Source organism: Bison bison, unplaced genomic scaffold (assembly GCF_000754665.1).
Source record: "Bison bison bison isolate TAMUID 2011002044 unplaced genomic scaffold, Bison_UMD1.0 scf7180017864452, whole genome shotgun sequence".
Lineage (NCBI taxonomy): Eukaryota > Metazoa > Chordata > Mammalia > Artiodactyla > Bovidae > Bison > Bison bison.
Window position 1 is genome coordinate 8,415,824 of NW_011495014.1, and position 9,344 is coordinate 8,425,167.

Here is a 9,344-nt window from a genome sequence, read left to right on the forward strand (position 1 = left end):
TGGCTGGATGGCATCACCGACTCGATGGACATGAGTTTGAGTGAACTCTGGGAGTTGGTGATGGACAGGGAGGCCCGGCGTGCTGTGATTCATGGGGTTGCAAAGAGTCGGACACGACGGAGCGACTGTACTGAACTGAGTTGAACACTTTAAATTGTATTATTTATAATTTATATTATAGTAATGGTTTCTAAGATTCTTTAATTATTTAAGATTCAACTCTTTTACAACCATTACACCCATTTATCTCTAAGATAGTTGGAGATAGGGTTTCTAACCCTAATTATGTTACACTTTAGTCACCAGAATCCCCAGGGCTACAATGAGAATTTAAGCATATTCTGACAATTAAATGTATAAAAAATTAAAAATAAATCTATATTAAACAGTAATATTAGGAAGAGAGATTACCGTGAAATAAATATTAAGTATGAGAATCAACCTCCAAATCTGGAAATTTGGGATTAAGCAGATAAAGCGGAAACTCTTTAGTAAGAAGGGCACAATAGGAGAAATTCTTCTACTATAAAACTAAAGGTGGGAAGCATAAGGACATAATAATAATACTATGGTGAAGCAAATTTAAATTTCCTTTATTAAAATTGTGTTACCAGACTCTTCAGCTCTTCAGGTCCAGTTTTCAGAAATGGTTCTGAAAAGTGCCAAGATAACAAAACTATATATATATTATAATTAAGAAATATGTTTATAGTTAGAACCAGATTTCAAGCACACAATAAAAAAAGAAAGGCAAGAGAGTCAAATACTTAAAAAAATTATAATAGTTATATATATTTGGATATTTTATTTTTGATCCTTATTTTATACTTACTTAAACATATGAGACTAAACATTCCTTGCCAAAGTTCAGAATGTGAGAACATTTGAACATCACACCACTCAGTCTGCCCTAACTCCATCTAGCTGCAGAAGCCAAACTTTTCACTTGAAAGGTAAAGTCTGGAATCACTCTTCTGTCCAAGGCCAGAATTCCCAGGTGAACTCCTGTGATTTGGCAGTCTTTGTGAATGGAAAGAAAGAAAACCTCTGGTTGGCTGGAGATGTCTAAATAAGACCACCTTCTTCTACACAAACCCTAGAATAATAACCATTTTTATAGTAACTTCACGGCTCTTTAGGAGATTAAGTATTTCCATTATTTTTCTCATAAAGAAAACTGATATTGTGAAAAATTAGTTAATTGTAGAAAGCAACACAGCTAAGAAACACAGAAACTAGGCTTTGAACATAACCTGCTGTGGTTCAAAAACTCATGTTCTTTCCTCTACCTAATATTTTCAAATTGACTTGTTACAATCAGTTAGAAAGCTTTTGAAACATAGTAATGTTCATGTCTTACCTCAGTTCAGTTCAATCACTCAGTCCTGTGTGACTCTTTGCAACCCCATGGACTGCAGCACGCCAGGCTTCCCTGTTCATCACCAACACCCAGAGCTTGCTCAAACTCATGTCCATTGAGTCAGTGATGCCATCCAACCATCTCATCCTCTGTTGTCCCCTTCTCCTCCTTCCTTCAATCTTTCCCAGCATCAGGATCTTTTCTAGAGTCAGTTCTTCACGTCAGGTGGCCAAAGTATTGGAGCTTCACCTTCAGCATTGGTCCTTCCAATGAGTATTCAGGACTGACCTCCTCAAGGATGGACTGGTTGGATCTCCTTGCAGTTCAAGGGACTCTCAAGAGTCTTCTCCAGCACCACAATTCAAAAGCATCAATTCTTCAGCACTCAGCTTTTATAGTCCAACTCTCACATCCGTACATGACTAGTGGAAAAACCATAGCTTTAACTAGACAGACCTCTGTTGGTAAAGTAATGTCTCTGCTTTTTAATATGCTATCTAGGTTGGTTGTAGCTTTTCTTCCAAGGAGCAAGCATCTTTTAACTTCATGACTGCAGTCACCATCTGCAGTGATTTTGGAGCCTAGGAAAATGAAGTTTGTCATCGTTTCCCCATATATTTGCCATGAAGATTTTAATAAAATTGGTCTTTCTTAGTTTTTTGTGTGTTTGTTTTTGCTTTTATTTATTTATTTTTTGAAGCCTTCCAGATGACGGTTTAGTACATCCAAAATGAGAACCACCAACTCCACATGAGATAACTCTCAGCACCCAAGACGTGTCTGGGGAGTGACAATATCATGGGCAGGCAGTGTTCACATTTGGACATGTTACTGAAGAACTGATGAAATAGCTCATTTTGATCAATACAAATACCTGTATTGAGTTGAAGGGTTTTCTTTGGGTGGAGGTCATGCATTTAGTTAATCAGAGAAGATTTTTTTCATCAGTAATTATGGGGTTATAGCTTAAGTAACAGAAAGTTTAATCACTGGATTCTAATGGCTTCTTTGCCCTAATAGGATGATAATGATTAAGGGTCAATCTAACACTTGCTATGGATTTTTCATCAGAGATTGTCAATGAATATCATTAAGTTTACAACTGGAACAGAGCTTCTTGTGTGAATTCAGTTCATATTAAGAATTTGACCTTTAGAAAAATTTGTAATAGCACACAGAGACTATTTGGATCTTCCCAGGGGGCGCTAGTGGTAAAGTATCTGCCTGCCAATACAGGAGACACAAGACGTGGGTTCGATCCCTCGGTCAGGAAGATCCCCTGAAGTAGAAAATGGCAATCCACTCCAGTGTTCTTGCCTGGAGAATCCCATGGGCAGAGGAGTCTGATGGGCAACAGTGCATAGGGTCAGACATGACTGAGCAACTGACCACATCCACCCTACATAGACACTATTTACTGAGATTTTACACAATGACAGAGACTGTATCAAGAATTTTAGAAACGACTTATTTTAATCCTTCCAGTATTCCTGTGAAGTAGTGTTAGTACCTTTATTTACAGAGTTCAGAAGTTCACACAATTTGCTCAAAGTCTAACAACTAGAAGGTGAAGCCAGGATTCAAACCCAAGTCAGTTTGACTCGAAAGCCAGTGCTTTTGATCCTCATTTTATACTGATGAAATATCAACCATGAAGTGATAATAATAATTCTATGCTGAAGTTTAAAATGTGAGAACATTTGTACATCAGGCCACTTGACCTGCCCTAGCTCCTTTTGTCTGCAAGAACTAAACTTTTCACTTGAAAGGTAAAGTCTGCAATTGCTCTGCCATCCAAGGCCAGAATTCTCCAGTGAGTCCTTGGACTGCTGCTCCCAGGACTTCAGCATCAGCTCCACACAGGTCCTTGGAATGTTGTGTGAGGCCACCTTCCTGAGCCTGAGCACAGAGGGGCAGAAGCTCCATCTTTTCTGTTCTTCCTACCTCTGCTACCCACTCCCACCAGCTCTGCTCTCTCAGTATCAAGTCAGGCTTCACCAAGAGTAAAGATAGCCCTTAAGCACTGCCATCCATGTTTCATAGGTGGGCATCTGACCCTAGGCCCATTAACTCTGCCAAACCCAGCTCACCCCTCTTCCACAGGTTTATTAGACAATGCCAGCATGCTCACCCCTCTTCCACAGGTGTGCCAAACAAAGTCAGCATGCTAGGGTTGGCAGATACTGCACTAGATATCCAGCTAAGCTTGTGTGTCACATAAACAAGTGGTTTTTCAGCATGTGTCCCAAATACTGCATGGGACACACTTCTACTAAAAATTATTGGTTATTTATCTGATATTCTAATTCACTTGTGTGTCCTGTATTTTTATTTGCTAAATCTGGTAACCCTAGCATGTTTGCCACCAAGATTAGGCAGGTCTGAGCACCAGTGTAGCAAAAAGGAGATGAAAATTCCAAACTCTTGTCGTAGCAGTTGTTGCTGTTGTTGCAGTTGCTAAGTCATGTCTGACTCTTGCAACCCCATGGAATGTAGTCTGCCAGGCTCCTATGTCCATGGGATTCTCCAGGCAAGAATACTGGAGTGAGTTGCCATTTCCTTCTCCAGGGGATCTTCCCAACTTAGGGACGGAAACTCTGTCTCCTGCACTGGCAGGCAGATTCTTTACCACTGAGCCATCTGGCAGAATACATACAGTAACAGTTCTAATAGAAATCTTTACTTTAAAAGAATTTTCTTGTTTCAGTGTTACGCTTTTATAAGCGGCAATGATATTTGGCTTAATGTTAAACTTTTATAAACATCAGTGAAATTTGGGTTTATTATCTTGAAGTCATAAAACATGCCACAATTTATCCCTCCTTTATGCTTTGATGGCTCAGAGTAAAATTGCTTTACTATATCAAACATACTTTCCTTGTGTTTTTCTCTCTGCAACCTTAGATGAGATTTTCTTTTTAAACCCTATGATACACAGAACTAGGGGTTAAAGAAGAAACACCCTTGACAGTACCATTATCAAAATAAAGCATAATATATATAATAATGTAAAATAGTAGTAGTGGAATTTAGAATCCAGAAATTCCAAGAGATTGTAGAGTACTTTACTAATTCGTCCAACATTCCTTTGAAGGGATTATCATTGTCTGGATTTTCCAGATAGGAAAATGCAAGTGCAGATAATTACCTTCTTTGTCCAAACAAGAAATCTGGGACATCATGTGTGGGCCACAAGCTCATTACAAGCCCCCCACCCGACTCCCCTGATCCCAGGGACTTAACTCATGGCCCTCCAGTGTCATAAATCCTGGTCCAATCACCTAGAGTTACTGAGCAGTTAAAGGAACTGAAAATTAAAAACTGAAGAAGATTCTGATAAGTTATTTTAGAAAGTGTCAAGTAACTCGTCAAGTTCCCAGAAGGAGGAGGGAAAGTGAGGAGAGCAAATTCAGCACTTCCTCAAAGCTCAAAGGCAAAATGTGCCCTCAAGTGACTTGTGAAAAATAAAATTAAATCTGATATATGTAAACTAATTCAGCTGGATAAATTGTGACTTGTTTTTCCTGACACTCTATTTATTTCTCCATCTATTACAGGGCTGCTAATGTACACATATTCAGTATGTGAGGTGGTTCCTAAATGTCACAGAAACACGTCTGTTTGCCTCTGTGGGTTATATGACTTTAATTGGTCTTCATCCCATCAACCTCCGAGATCGTCACAGAGCTGCTGTAAGGCTGGGTGTGCGGCTTTTCCCAAGCATGGAGCAGCACCACAGACAGAGCACTGAATGTTCATCTGGGGTTTCGGGGGTGCCTTGAGAGTTACGGACACCTTCATTCTGCTTGGCTGGGTGGTAAGTGGTAGGAACATCCACGCTGGGCTTGATCACATCATCATGTGATTACTTCTGCTGTTCAAAAGTGCCAGTATCCCCAAGTCCATAAGTGGCACAGAATATTTCACAGTGAATTGGGCTTTCATCAGAGAGAAATGACCCAAACTGGCATGTGTGTGAGCTTTTCCATCTACACAAGGCCTTTAATGAAGGAGGTCTTTGGAGGTGCTGAGGGAAGAGAGTTGATGATAGAGGAGCACACCTCAGACAATTTACTGTGTAAGCTCGAGTCTTTGCAGCAGGATCCCTGCACGAGAATTACCCTTAGACTGAGTAAATCTAGAGATTAGTCTGGAGCCTCTTTTGTGCACTAAAATGCAGGGCATTTTTTCCATGCTTAAGCCCTTTCCTGAAAATAGGTTTCTAATATTATGTCTAAATTCCTTGTTCACTGAACTTACAAGGAACTTATGGAGCAATGGAATTAAAAGATTAAACGTCAAGCCACTTGTGCTAAGTCTTTAAATGCCTTACGGAGCACAGTTTACATAGCAACCAAGTCTAGGATTGGTGTTGCACGACTCAATTGCTTTTAGAGAGTCTTAGAGCCTCAGGTGTTCCAAGAATTTTTTCTTAACCATTTTCCTACTGTTGCATTCGACCTGGTAGCATTATAATTCCTCATGGTGCCTGCTGTTGAATTGTATACATTTAAGTTGTATATGCATTTCATTTTAAATATTACCAAGTGACCTCATGACCTCAGCCTAGAAATTAGGTTTTCTTTAGACATCACATGCAGCTTCCTGAGTTATCTTATCTCAAAACTTGTTAGAGCTGGACAGCACTTTAGAAGTATATGCCAGCTTCTTTCTATAGATGAGAAAAATTTATTAAAATTTTAATTATAAAATTATAATAATTATTATTATGTTAGAAACAACTGTTCTTCATGCATTATTTCTTTCACTCCTCACTGCAGGCCTGTGAGTTCTGTACTGATATTTTTCTTAATATGAGCTTTTGTATCAGCTCTCTACCCCTTTGTATAGTGGGAGGACATTGGTCCAACATTCATCCCCTCTTACCCCTACATCATTAATTATTATCTACTAGGTCATGCCCATTAGACGGTAAACATGGTATTAGTTGCATCCAACTCTTTGTAACCACATGGACTACAGGCTGCCAGGCTCCTCTGTTCATGGGATTTTCCAGCCAAGAATACTGGAATGGGTTGCCATTCCCTTCTCCACAGAATCTTCCTGACTCAGCAATTGAACCCGCGTCTTTTGCATCTCCTGCATTGGCAGGTGGGGTCTTTACCGCTAGTGCCAACTCGGCACCTTCATTAGGTCATCCCCATTGGAAGGTAAACATGGTGTTAGTTCTTCTCTCTTTAAAGACAAAACAACCAAAGAAAACAACAAAGCCCTTTCCTGACTCCACTTCCCTTGGTGGCTTCCATCCTGTTTCTTATTCCTTTTGCAGAAGAACACCTTGAAATAGCACTCAGATCAGGCGAGTCCCCTCATCCCGTTTCTCTTCACTTGACTCAGCCAGCTGTGTGCCCCCATGTCCTGCACACACCACTCCTGTGCACAGGACCAATAAGCTGCATCCTATGGAATCCATAGCTGGTTTTTAGCCCTCATCTTATCTGATGCTGCCACAGCTTTCAATAAAGTTATTTTCTCCTCCCTGAGTCACTGATTTCCCAGACATGGGAATTTCCTTGAATTTCCCACTTGAATTTCCTCCTACGTCCCTGCTCACCACTATCCTCAGCTCCTCTTCATGCTGAAACATTCAGGGCTTAGACTTTAGTCCTCCTGGTTCTTTGTCCACATGTCCTTCTCTACTAATCTCATCCAGACACTTTAGCTTTAAGTAGTAGGTATGCTTCATCTTTTCTGTTGATCTCCTAGACTCACTCTTCACCCGTTTCCACCCTGCTCTCCTGGAAGCACAGCAACATGCTCCCTTGATCTCTACTTTTCATTTGGGTTTGGCCCATGGGAGGCACTGGCATGAGATTGGTGGGTAGAAGGAAGGCCAGGCTGGAGTGTCTTTTCCCAGACAGGTTGCCACAGCTTGGCAAAGGTCTTGCACCGAAGGCTGCATCTCTTGTCAAACTGGCCCCTCCGCACAGCCACCCTCTTCAGGCTGATGAGTACTGTCTCCACTCCTTACACCAGGATGTTCTCACCTTTGGAGTTCTCTACCATTCCTTGTTGTGTTCCCTTAATCCTGCCACACTTTTGTAGATGTTTCTCTTCTCAGTCATTCAGTTTGAATTGGCCTTCTGTTTCATGCCAGGACTTTGACTGATATGTGGTCTATATGCTGACCCTTTTAAGCCCAGAACACTCTTTTTTGAACATCAGACTCCTATATCCAACTGCCTCCTCCTCATCTTTATTGTGTTTAAAACTAAACTCTGTGTTTTATTTTCAAACTTATACTACCTGCTGCCTTCCCCCATCTAGTTGATGACAGCACCATCTTTCCAATTGCTCTGATGAAACGCCCTGACTCCTTTATTTCCCTACAATGTCTCATCTGATACATTAGGAATTTTTGTAGGCTCTTTCTTCTGAATGTATGTATAATTCTACCAGTTCTCACCATCTCTGCTCCTATAACCCTGTGCTAGCTACTAGCATAATAAAACTCATTTATTGCTATAACGACTTGTATTACTGCTGGAGCTTTCTTATTGGTCTCCCTTATTTTCCCTTATTGCCAGTAATTTATTCCATAACGTAGTATGACACTCCTCTGCTCGAAATCCTGCAATGCATCCTGTGTCACTCAGTAAAAACCAAAGTTCTTCTAATCATCCACAAGGCCACCCATGAGGTGGCTACTTGATGTCCCTCTGACCTTCCCAACTTCCATTCTCTTCTCCCAACCTGCTCCAGCCACACTGACTTTGCTGCTGTTAGAACAGGCCAGGCATGCTTCCCCTTTAGGGACTTTGATCTAGCTGTGTTATTATAACTATTTGGCTAACACCTTCTGGTTTTTTTCTCAGAAGTCCCCTCCAAAAGAAGGCCTGCTCTGACCATCCAATTTATAGTACAACTTCTCTCCCCACCAACTCCCCAATGCCCCTTACTCCAGTCCATTTTTTTTGGTTGTTGTTGTACAAAGCATGCATCATACACCAACAGTCTATATTATTTAGTTCATATGTTTATTGTTTGCATCTGCCCTCTCTTTCCTAGGGATGTGAGTCTGGATCTGCAGAGGGTCATGATAAAAGGCATCAGGATGAAGGTACAGAGCAGAAGACAGGACCAAGAACTTAGGAAGAACTGGCGACAACATTTCTTTTATTCTAGAGACAGTTGCAATCCTGGACTTTCAGTTACACGAACCAAGAAATTCCCATTTTTGTTTGTTGCTTCAATTTGAAATTTCTGTCACTTGAAACCAAAAGATTCCTTCCTGACTGACGTATTAAGACCAACTCTCTAGGGGCCATAGGATAATGAAGAACTAAACTTCACCTGAAGCTTTGTGTTGATGTCTAAAGCCTATTATCAACTTGCTTGATCAAAGAAGCCCAGTTAGACTGGGTATCCAGGAAGTTAAGAACAATTAAAAAAATCTTTTTTTGCTTTAAATAAACTTTCTGTTTTTGATAATTATGTATTTACAAAAAGTTGCAAGGACATTACAGAAAGTTCCCATAAACTCTTTGCCTGGTTTCCTCTACTGTTAACATCTCACATAACCATGGCATTTTTGTCAAAACAGTGGTGCCTTGCTAATACCTAAGTTACCAGATTTTATTTGGGTTTCCCCACTCAGGTTTTTCCTCTGTTCCAGAATTCCATCTAAGATATCACATTGCATTTAGTTGTCATATCTTCTTAATCTCCTCTGGTCTGTGGCAGTTTCTCCATTTTTTTCGCTTGTTTTTTTCATGACCTTGACAGTTTGAAGAGCACTGGTTTGTATCTCATAAACTGTCTTTCAATTTGAGTTTGTCTGATATTTTTCACATGATTAGAACAAGATGATGGGTTTGGGGGAAGAATACTACAGAGGCGCAGTAGGGTAACATGTACAGAGTTGATTAGATGATGAGGAAATGAATGCACGGTGCATACCACTGAGTTAAGGAGGCCTCTGCGTGTAGAATATGGTGGTCCTCCTAGGGCTGGCTGTCATTCA

At 40.5% G+C, this 9,344-nt stretch overlaps 1 long non-coding RNA gene across 1 annotated transcript in view; it reads left to right on the plus strand.

Annotated features, from left to right (window-relative positions):
- LOC105002396 overlaps positions 1-9,133 on the plus strand; it is a 28,324-nt gene extending 19,191 nt beyond the window's left edge. Inside the window, exons 2-3 of the long non-coding RNA XR_826951.1 lie at positions 4,918-5,177; positions 8,390-9,133. This is a non-coding gene — a long non-coding RNA (uncharacterized LOC105002396). The remainder of the gene's footprint in view (positions 1-4,917; positions 5,178-8,389) is intronic.
- The last annotated feature ends 211 nt before the right edge of the window (positions 9,134-9,344 follow it).